The sequence below is a fragment of the Spea bombifrons genome, chromosome 1, assembly GCF_027358695.1.
Source record: "Spea bombifrons isolate aSpeBom1 chromosome 1, aSpeBom1.2.pri, whole genome shotgun sequence".
In the NCBI taxonomy this organism is placed as follows: Eukaryota; Metazoa; Chordata; class Amphibia; order Anura; family Pelobatidae; genus Spea; species Spea bombifrons.
Window position 1 is genome coordinate 46,909,414 of NC_071087.1, and position 11,757 is coordinate 46,921,170.

At 42.4% G+C, this 11,757-nt stretch overlaps 1 protein-coding gene across 1 annotated transcript in view; it reads right to left on the reverse strand.

The window, feature by feature from the left end:
* The window catches only part of GSTCD (glutathione S-transferase C-terminal domain containing), a 57,291-nt gene extending 45,541 nt beyond the window's left edge, over positions 1-11,750 (reverse strand). The window contains exon 1 of the mRNA XM_053461523.1: positions 11,593-11,750. The gene's annotated coding sequence lies outside the window, so the exon portion shown is untranslated. The remainder of the gene's footprint in view (positions 1-11,592) is intronic.
* Positions 11,751-11,757: the final 7 nt, after the last annotated feature.

Consider the following 11,757-nt stretch of genomic DNA (forward strand, 5'->3'; position numbering starts at 1 on the left):
GAACACTCCCTACGGTTTTAATTTGATGCTCCCATACACCACCTGCATGAGTTTTGTGCTGTTTCCTTCCTTCTTTAATCATGAAAGGACCAAAGCAATCCATACCGCAATACACAAACGGTGGAGAAGGCTCCACACGTTCTTTGGGGAGATCACTCATCCTCTGGCCTTCAACAGATTTTCTCAGTCTTCTACAGGTTACACAGTTGCGAATGTAAGATCTGACAGCTCTGTTTATTCCAGGTATCCAATATCCGCTAGATCTGATTTCATTCATTGTGAATCCTTTTCCTTGATGCTTTACACTTTCGTGATAGTGTGCAATTATCAACCTTGTTATATGATGATCTTTAGGAAGAATCAGTGGGTGCTTGAATGAGTGAATGCACGACGAGTGGTTTAATCTCCCTCCCACCTTGATTATACCATCTGTATCTAAGAAGGAGTCCAGGTGATGAAGTTTATTATGACCTGGAAGTTGTTTTCCTTGACTCAGAACATCTATTTCTTTCTGATATATTTGTTTCTGCACACCCTTCAAAATCAAGCGTTTTGCATCATCTTGCTCACTTACGGATGCAGGTGAATGGGTTTTATCTTTCTTAATCCGTCTCTGAAGGCGTGCAATGGCCTTGACAGCCTTAGACCAAGATGAAAATTTGGACAAATGGTCTACAAGATCTTTACTTTCTATGGTCTTTGTTTGTAATGTCTGAATTTTTCTTACTTCTGGGTCTCCTACTGTAAGTTCCAATACAACATTTGAGGTTGGTATTTCCTTTTTCCATAAGAATGAGGGACCAGAGAACCAGTTAGATGAGAGTAACTCATTTGTTATTCTTCCTCTAGAAGCATTGTCTGCTGGGTTTTCATCCTCATTTGCTGTTTCTACATCACCTCTTTCAATTATGTCCTTCATGTAAGCAATATAGTCCGTCTTGTATTTTTCATTTTTACAGAACTTCTTGTGCAACTGATTAAGTCTGACTTTAACAAGTTCTCTGTTGTGAGGTAAGTATGGACGTTGTTCAAACGGAACGGGCATTTCATGTCCTTCAGCATTTTTCTTTATGTTGCCCTTCAGTTTGTCTAGGAACGCAATAACATCTTGCGAGATTGTCTGGTCATCTGCTGTGACGTCCTTAAAGTCGGACTCTAGTATACGGATTGCATCCACAGGTGTCAAAGCTGGTATCTCCTTTGTGGTTAATCTGTGACAAAGACTGACTGCTGATGATACGTTGATGCGTGGTGTGGAGCAGCCCACAATACTCCATCCTAAGTCTGTCAGAATAGCATAAGGTTCATCTTCTTTACCTAGTATGACTTGTCTGGGAGCTAGCACTCTAGGGCAGTTGTAGCCGATCAGTAAACCTACTTTACAACTGAGAAGAGGTGGCATTTCGTTTGTAATTACCTTCAAGTGAGCCCAGTTATTTGCTGTTTCTTGCGTTGGTATGCGATCATTATTAATAGGAATACACTCCTTTGTGTATACCGGCGGAAGATTGATATATACTGAGGAATTGTACCCTCTTACACGAAGATTAGACATTCTTTTACTTTCGATGACCATATTGTCTCCTATCATGGTGGTAAGTTTAAGTTTTATTGGGTGAGTATCTACTTGAAGTACGTTACTTATTTCTTCGTCAATAAAAGTACTGTCACTCTGAGTGTCTAACAAAGCATAGACAAGCTTTTCATCGGATGGATTTTTAACAGACGACACCCATACAGGTACTATCATAGATGTCATGACTGAATGACTTGTGCTTGTGATGGTAAGTGACATGGCATTAGTAGTTTCACCATTCTGTACATGCGCATTGCTTACCATGGACAGTGATTGTTTCCTATCTTCGTTAGCCTCATAGCTGTAATCGTGAAGACATGTGGGATGACGTAACTTGCATACGTCACATGTGTGGCGACGGCGACATTCTTTGGCGCAGTGACCTGGTTTTATACAACCATAACAAAGTTTATTATCTTTGACATATGCTCTTCTGTCTTTCAGAGACTTTTGCATGAATTCTGGGCACTTACAAAGTGGATGATTGTCATCTTGACACAACATGCATGGTGTTTTTAATTGTCCCTTTGCTTTTGTCTGTTTATCATTGTTTAAAGCTGTTTGAGTTTTAAAGACAGTTGCTTTGTTTCTTTTGGTTTCCTTTTGAGACTCACGTAAATGCAGAGCTTGAAAGGAAGTAATAGGATTACACATAATCTCTGCTTCCGTTGACATGAATTTTACAAAGTCTTTAAAGGTTGGAAATTCTTTGCTATCCATAAGGGATATTGTGACCTGGCGGTTCCACCTGGAGGCTGCCCAGTCAGGAAGTTTCTGTACCAGCTTTTGGTTCTCTTCACAGTCATTTAATATTTCCAGGCCTTTAACATGAGGTATGGCTTGCAGACAGGCATTTAAGAAGTCTGAAAATGCTCTCAGACCTTCTGCATCTTTGGACTGTATTCTAGGCCACTTTGATAGCTTCTCCCGGAATGCTCTTTGAATGATAAAGGGCTGCCCGTATCTTTGGTTAAGCTTGTTCCAAGCATCTTTGTAGGATTCCTCATCATTTCGATAAAAGGTGCCTTCAAGACATCTGTGTGCTGAGCCACTCACGTACCTTTTCAAATAATAAAGTTTGTCAGCTGCAGAGATGCGCTTTCTATCTATAAGTGACATAAATGAGGCTTTCCAGTTCACAAACTGAATTGGGTCTCCGTTGAAGACTGTAGGTTCAGGTGTGGGTAACCTGTTGATGGCAATGCTGTCCTGAACTGCTTGAGCAAGGAGAGCCACTTCACTGAGATTTGTTGACTGAACAACATTGTATTGTGGATGTGTTGTAGAAGAGATTTCGTTTCTCTCACTTTCATGTTCATTTTGTATCAAGTTCAATTGACCTTTCGCTTCTTGTTTTATTACTTCATCATAGGATTTTACTCTGGCACGTGCAACTTCTAAGTCCTTTTCTAACTGCAGCCGTTCTAATTCAAACTTTTGAATTTCTAGCTCTTTTTTGAGTTGCTCTTCTAGAGTTTTTATTTTCTCCCTTTGCTGTCTTTCTGAATGCATCATCTTGTATGCAGCCTCTTTTGCAGCAAGCTCTGCCACAGCATCTGCTCGTTTGCTTGTTGCACCAGAAGATTTAGAATAGCTGCTGACACTTGCTTGTGAAGCATTAGAATCGTATATAGAGCGAACATAGCTATGAGCTGAAAGTTCACGTAAACGGCTCCTTTCCCTTTCTGCATCAAACTCATCATCTGCCATGGTTAATCTTTCTAACACAATTTTGACAATGTCATTGGTCACAGCTTCACATGCATCAACTTTACGTCTTAAATCAGACACAGGTGTTATATGTTCCCTTATTTCACTAAAGATTTTCATAATACAGTTCATTTTATTTTCCAGAGAATCAGCAATTTCAGTGAGCTGCTTATCAGATATGTTTGATTTTAACTCATGTCTCGCCTTACGAACATCTATTTTCCATTGTTCATACAAAGTATTTAGCCTTTTTTCTTTCTTACAACATTCATCTTTCTGGTAAGCAAGCATTTTTTCTGTAATAATATGTGGACGTTCTGACCGTCTAGGTAGTTCTTCCCTTTCTTGTACATAACACTTTAGTTCAGATATATTTTTATCTTTAAGTTTCACTGCTTCCTTCATATTATTTTCCCTTTTACCTTCTATTTCTGTATGAGACAGGCTTTCATATTCTTGATATTCAGTGTCCATCTCCATAGTGAACTCTTTTACAATGTCCTAGCACCTTAGACCATCATGCTGATTCCAATATGCTGCAGTCCCTTAAATATTGCCACCTTAAGCAACCATGTGCAGCAGGTATTTGAACCAACGAAGGTGAAGCTCTTACTGTAGCAGACCCCGTCTGAATGATGGCCAAAACTTTACTGATGATTTTTAAAAGCTTTATTGTAAACTTTCCTTTAACTCCAAAAATTCACCGTAAGAGCTAAACATAATACAAATAATATGCATTAATGACTTATCCCTAAATTATCTATCTTTTGCATATTACTAATACAAAGTAAAAATATACAGACCTTATGCCTTTTCAGGGGTTTGCTAAACAACCTTGTATATGAGGATGGACTCTGATAACTCTTGTTGATATGCTGGCTCTCTTGTATTACAGTTATGACCAGTATGACTGTTATGACCAGTATATCCCAAGACCATTTCCTTCTGAGTAACAGTCCTACCCCAAACACATTCCCCCTGCAACATGGACAGTGTAAACCCTATCCACATTTAAAACTTGCAAAAACTATGAGAATATGAATACAACAAATTATAACATAAATGACAGAGTTAAGTCTGTTACAACCTTCTCTACTCCAGAGCAAGTCTTGCAGGGCGTATTAAACTTCCATTATAGAGAAGCCGCCAGGTTAAGGTTAAATGCACCGGCTTGCCTTTTAAACTAGGGATCAGGTATTATGACGCTACAAGTATCCCCCTACTGCGAAAGCCAACAGAAATAATGGACATAATAAATATATATATATAACCGGAGACAGAAATGCGGTTTGATTTGGCGCTGACCTAGGCCAGACCCAGGGTAAGGGCCCCCAGATGTCCCCTCCGGGGCCACCTTCTTCAGGCGCACCGTGTCTTAAAAGGTCTATTTGTTACATGGAAATAAAGGATTTTATCTGATATCAACGATTCACAAACATCAGAACGGGAAAGGCATGACTTTTATTTTATATACTCTCAGGATTTTAAAGGATAAAAGGTATTGAAAGTATATTTTTTCCTCTATCGGTTCGATGAAAAGAAAAAAAACAACACTAAATTATATTGTAAAAAAAAATGAAACTCTGCATTTTGTGAATTTGAGCCCAGCTGAGCAGGTGCTGGCTGTGGCTTAGGGCAGGCATCGTGACATCACCACAGTGACGTCACAAAGGCTAAGCTGGTGACTGCAGAGCAGAAGGCCAGACCAGCACTTGGATTTGATCCATTGGAGGAGAAACATGTCTTCGCTGAAGATCCTTTTGCTTTGTTTGCTGGTGGTGACTGAAGTTGCCGCTATGCACCGCCCTCTCGATCAGCGTAAAGGCCGCACCGAGGAATCAGAAGAGATGGCGAGGTCATCAAACGCCGGGAAGCAGTCCTCTCCCAAGGTCGACGTCAAGAACCTGGCCAAATGGGTGACGGTCGGCGCGGCCATACTTCTCGTGTGCCTCTGCCTCTGCGCCTGCTTCTTAAGGAACATGTTCTACAAATACAGAGACAAGATCCCTTTTAAGGAAATGATGGACACCCACGGCAAGGCTGGGGACGAGGAAGATGGAGCTGGCCATGAAGATCCAGACTGACTGCGTTGAGCTGAACGATTGGAAGATCCGACAGGTTAATGTAACCGGCGGTGATGTCTGTTCAATAAATATGTTGCATGTAAAACTCTTCTTTTCTCGTCTTGTTCCTTTTTATTTTAAGTTAAGTTTTACTTTATCAGGCTCTGGGAAGTTCTCTCACTTCTCCTTACAAAGGCTACCTGGACCAATGAACAGCGGTATGTAGCTTAACGATAAATGAAAGATTGTTCCCATGGAGGTCAAAATGAAAAAAGATGAAAAATTTTATATATAAGAAAAAAAGAGAAGAGCAGAAGGTTACCGATATCCTGGGTAGCTGCTCGCTATTTAGTTGGTAAGACCCTTTTGATGCTACAGTGCAGACCTACGGGGGAAGCAATCAGTAGCAGGGAAAAGGTAAAAAGCAACTGAATACATACAGGAAACGCGCCATCGAGGCAGGAGAGCCCTACCTCCAAACCTCAGTGACCCCGAGCCTTCAAAGAACCCCCATTGAAGGAAACGCACGACCTGGAAGTAGGGTTGCCACCTGGCTGGTATTTAGAGCACCCTGACGGTATCTGTATTTTTTGCAGGGGCAGACCGGCAGGGTGATTGGCAGAAGGGGGAGCGCCCAGAGCCAGGGCCGTGCCTCAGCACTTCGTCCCACGTCTTAAAAGGGGTGGGAGGAAGAGCTGAGGCAGGGCCATTGGGCGGCGCGGTGCGTGCACGCGGGCCCCTTTAATTTCATGAACGCCGGCCTCCACCCGCTATCCCCACCATATGTGTTATATGGGGGGTATAAGGCTTTTCTGTAGGCAGAGTGCCCCATGATATGCCTTTTAACCACCTTTATGATACTCTGCCTCCAGAAATGCCTTATATCTCTATATGCCACTCTGGCTCAGAAAGCTCAGTTTAAATAATAAACCGGCCAAAACTTTGGCAGCCAGAGAAGGTAGTGAGATAAAGCCATGATATAATTAATGCCGTGATCATAAGAGAAAGACACAGAGAAAAGTATGAAACAAGAATTCCCTGCTTCACAACCCCCAGATTTAAAAAAAAACAAACAAACACAATATACACCAGCAACACATAGGAAAGGCTGAACTTGATGGACGCATGTCTTTTTTCAGCCTATGTAACTATGTAACTATGTAACATATCGCACAATATATGCCGGCTAGATATATCGCACAACACACATGGCAATATATATCGCACAGCACACACCGGCAATATATATCGCACAACACACACCGGCAATATATATCGCACAATATACGCTGGCTATATATCTCGTACAACACAACACACACGGCAATATATATCGCACAACACACACGGCAATATATAATCGCACAGCACACACCGGCAATATATATGGCACAACACAACACACCGGCAAGCTTCCTTCTCCGGTTTCTATGCTGTATAAAATGAAAGGGACCATCTATTAATAGATCAACGCGTATTAAAGTACCCTATAACCCCTCTTTAATATACAATCTTCTAACAAACAAAAATAAAATGAAAAATAAGTCATAAAGACTTGTACTATCTGTACCCTGTTGTACCTAAGTTGGCTGCTGGCTAATGAACTGGCGAGAGTTTAAGAACCCGGGTCAAGTCGTGGTTCTAGACGACTCAATTGGAGAGGAGCCTCAAAACACGGCCACTGAAGAGTGTTCTAAGTCTCAGGAGCCTTAGAATCGGAATGTCCAAATGCTTGAGCGTGCCTTATGAATGTATACATGAAACACTTCATGCAATAATAATAAAAGCCTTGTAGATGTTCCGATGGTCTTCCTGACCACCTTCAGAGCAGTTTCTGTAGACCTCGTTCTAACCCATAAGCTTCATAAATCAACATTCTTTAATTTTCACAGATTTTTTTAAGTCTTTGATCTTCAGGTAGGTCCATGATGTCATAGACCCCCATCGTCCACCCATTCTTTTTATCACCCATGCACAGTGCCTTATCGACTCTAGATCTCAAATAAATTTGCCAGGACAGACGGCAGCCGTCATGTAATCTCTGGTGTTGGGACAGCCCAACCTGTTGGTAGAAAGTTGGCATGTACCACAATACAAAGCCTGTAATGCACATTTTCGCTACCTCTGGCTGTACCCCGTGACTGCAAAGGACCACCTAAAGATGGATTTGTGCAAATTCTTTGCGTATTCTAATACGAATCCTAAAAATTCCAAAACTCTCCCGCTCCCCGCGCATATTAAGTCATATCTTTGTTCTTTGCAGCTTCATTTGTACATAATGTTGAATAAACAGAGACTGGGTTACCCTAGTTTTTTTGTACAATAAAAATCCTAAGGCAATTATCGACGTGATATAAATTGCCAAGTAATGGATTGTTGGTTGGGAAGAACGATAAAACCACAAACTTTGCTCTCTTAGGAGAGACCGTTTCTGAGAAGATAAGTGGAACGGCCTTCCAGCAGAAACGGTACGGGGAAATTTATCCCGACCATGAATGTGATTTGTGGTTGGCATCATGGAACCCATAAGCCAACCATACATCTCATGGCAGCACCGTAGGGTCTCCTACTCCGACCGTGCAGCAACGTTTCTGAAGCTTAGGGGATGATCAGCAGCCACCTTCTCTACTCCAGAGCAAGTCTTGCAGGGCCTATTAAACTTCCATTATAGAGAAGCCGCCAGGTTAAGGTTAAATGCACCGGCTTGCCTTTTAAACTAGGGATCAGGTATTATGACGCTACAAGTATCCCCCTACTGTGAAAGCCAACAGAAATAACGGACATAATAATAATATTATATATATATATATATAACCGGATGCAGCAATGCGGTTTGATTTGGCGCTGTCCTAGGCCAGACCCAGGGTAAGGGCCCCCAGATGTCCCCTCCGGGGCCACCTTCTTCAGGCGCACCGTGTCTTAAAAGGTCTATTTGTTACATGGAAATAAAGGATTTTATCCGATATCAACGATTCACAAACATCAGGGAAAGGCATGACTTTTATTTTATATACTCTCAGGATTTTAAAGGATAAAAGATATTGAAAGTATATTTTTTCCTCTATCGGTTTGATTAAAAGAAAAAACAACACTAAATTATATCGTAAAAAAAATAAAACTCTGCATTTTGTGCATTTGAGCCCAGCTGAGCAGGTGCTGGCTGTGGCTTAGGGCAGGCATCGTGACATCACCACAGTGACGTCACAAAGGCTAAGCTGGTGACTGCAGAGCAGAAGGCCAGACCAGCACTTGGATTTGATCCATTGGAGGAGAAACATGTCTTCGCTGAAGATCCTTTTGCTTTGTTTGCTGGTGGTGACTGAAGTTGCCGCTATGCGCCGCCCTCTCGATCGGCGTAAAGTCCGCACCGAGGAATCAGAAGAGATGGCGAGGTCATCAAACGCCGGGAAGCAGTCCTCTCCCAAGGTCGACGTCAAGAACCTGGCCAAATGGGTGACGGTCGGCGCGGCCATACTTCTCGTGTGCCTCTGCCTCTGCGCCTGCTTCTTAAGGAACATGTTCTACAAATACAGAGACAAGATCCCTTTTAAGGAAATGATGGACGCCCATGGCAAGGCTGGGGACGAGGAAGATGGAGCTGGCCATGAAGATCCAGACTGACTGCGTTGAGCTGAACGATTGGAAGATCCGACAGGTTAATGTAACCGGCGGTGATGTCTGTTCAATAAATATGTTGCATGTAAAACTCTTCTTTTCTCGTCTTGTTCCTTTTTATTTTAAGTTAAGTTTTACTTTATCAGGCTCTGGGAAGTTCTCACACTTCTCCTCCTCTCCTACTTACAAAGGCTACCTGGACAAATGAACAGCGGTATGTAGCTTAACGATAAATGAGAGATTGCTCCCATTGAGGTGAAAATGAAAAAAGATGAAAAATTTTATATATAAGAAAAAAGAGAAGAGCAGAAGGTTACTGATATCCTGGGTAGCCGCTCGCTATTTAGTTGGTAAGACCTTTTGATGCTACAGTGCAGACCTACGGGGGAAGCAATCAGTAGCAGGGAAAAGGCAAAAAGAGCAACGTAATACATACAGGTAATGCACCATCGAGGCAGGAGAGCCCTACCTCCAAACCTCAGTGACCCGAGCCTACAAAGAATCCCCATTGAAGGAAACGCACGACCTGGAAGTAGGGTTGCCACCTGGCCGGTATTTAGAGCACCCTGCCGGTATTGGTATTTTTTTGCAGGGGCAGACCGGCAGGGTGATTGGCAGGAGGGGGAGCGCCCAGAGCCAGGGCCGTGCCTCAGCACTTCGTCCCACGTCTTAAAAGGGATGGGAGGAAGAGCTAAGGCAGGGCCATTGGGCGGTGCGGTGCGTACACACCAACCTCTTTATTTCATGAACACCGGCCTCCACCCGCTATCCCCACAAGATACCAGGGAGTCAGAAGCAGTGGTAAGGGGGGGGTTGAGTGTTATATGGGGGTTATAAGGCTTTTGTGTAGGCAGAGTGCCCCATGATATGCCGTTTAACCACTTTTATACCACTCTGCCTCCAGAAATGCCTCAAGAATTCCCTGCTTTAAAAAACACAATATACACCGGCAATATATATCGCACAATATACGCCGGCAATATATTTCGCACAATATACACCGGCAATATATTTCGCACAATATACACCGGCAATATATTTCGCACAATATACGCCGGCAATATATTTCGCACAATATACGCCGGCAATATATTTCGCACAATATACGCCGGCAATATATTTCGCACAATATACGCCGGCAATATATTTCGCACAATATACGCCGGCAATATATTTCGCACAATATACGCCGGCAATATATTTCGCACAATATACGCCGGCAATATATTTCGCACAATATACGCCGGCAATATATTTCGCACAATATACGCCGGCAATATATTTCGCACAATATACGCCGGCAATGTATAACAATGTATAACAATGTATAACGCACAACACACACCAGCAATATATATCGCACAATATCCACCGGCAATATATATCGCACAATATCCACCGGCAAGCTTCCTTCTCCGGTTTCTATGCTGTATAAAATGAAAGGGGCCGTCTATTAATAGATCAACGCGTATTAAAGTACCCTATAACCCCTCTTTAATATACATTCTTCTAAAAAACAAAAATAAAATGAAAAATAAGTCATAAAGACTTGTACTATCTGTACCCTGTTGTAACTGGGTTGGACCCAACATGCTGCTGGACACCTGCCTGCGAGTTATGGGACCCAAATCCTCCTCAAAAAACAAAGGCGCGTTCCAACACCGACAAGTATGAGATACAGGATTATTACTCAATATCTACTACCTGAAAATATGTTCTGCTACCTAAGTTGGCTGCTGGCTAATGAACTGGCGAGAGTTTAAGAACCCGGGTCAAGTCGTGGTTCTAGACGACTCAATTGGAGAGAAGCCTCAGAACACAGCCACTTAAGAGGGTTCTAAGTATCAGGAGCCTTAGAATCGGAATGTCCAAACACTTGAGCGTGCCTTATGAATGTATACATGAAACACTTCATGCAATAATAATAATAATAATAATAATAATAAAAGCCTTGTAGATGTTCCGATGGTCTTCCTGACCACCTTCAGAGCAGTTTCTGTAGACCTCGTTCCAACCAGTTACACCCATAAACTTCACAAATCAACATTCTGTAATTTTCACAGATTTTTTTAAGTCTTTGATCTTCAGTTAGGTCCATGTCATAGACCCCCATCGTCCACCCATTCTTTTTATCACCCAAGTGCATTATCAAATCTAGATCTCAAATAAATTTGCCGGGACAGTCGACAGCCGTCATGTAATCTCTAATGTTGGGACTGCCCAACCTGTTGGAAGACAGTTGGCATGTACCACAATACAAAGCCTGTAATGCCAGAGTGGCATATAGGGATATAAGGCAATTCTGGAGGCAGAGTGGCATATAGGGGGTATAAGGCATTTCTGGAGGCAGAGTGGCATTTAGGGGGTATAAGGCATTTCTGGAGGCAGAGTGGCCCCTATATGCCACTCTGCCTCCAGAAATGCCTTATACCCCCTATATGCCACTCTGTCCCATGATATGCCTTTTAACCCCCTATATGACAGATTACGCAAATTAACATGGCCGGTATATGTCAAGGTGGCAACCCTTGACATATATAATTAAATTTTTCGGTACATTTAAACAGATGCACACAGTCTAAGTTTGCGTTTCAGGCTCATTTTTCGTCACAAGGAGCTGCTACATACCGTGTCCCACGAGTGATCGGATATCTCCCGTCACGATATCCTGTGGGATCACCGATCTCTATCAAGCTTCGTTGGCGGTCCAAAATCTAACGTTCATATACCTCGTTACTGTCCAAATATCCAGACACACGTGTATAGTTATTGTTTTGCCTAACTAATAGCGGA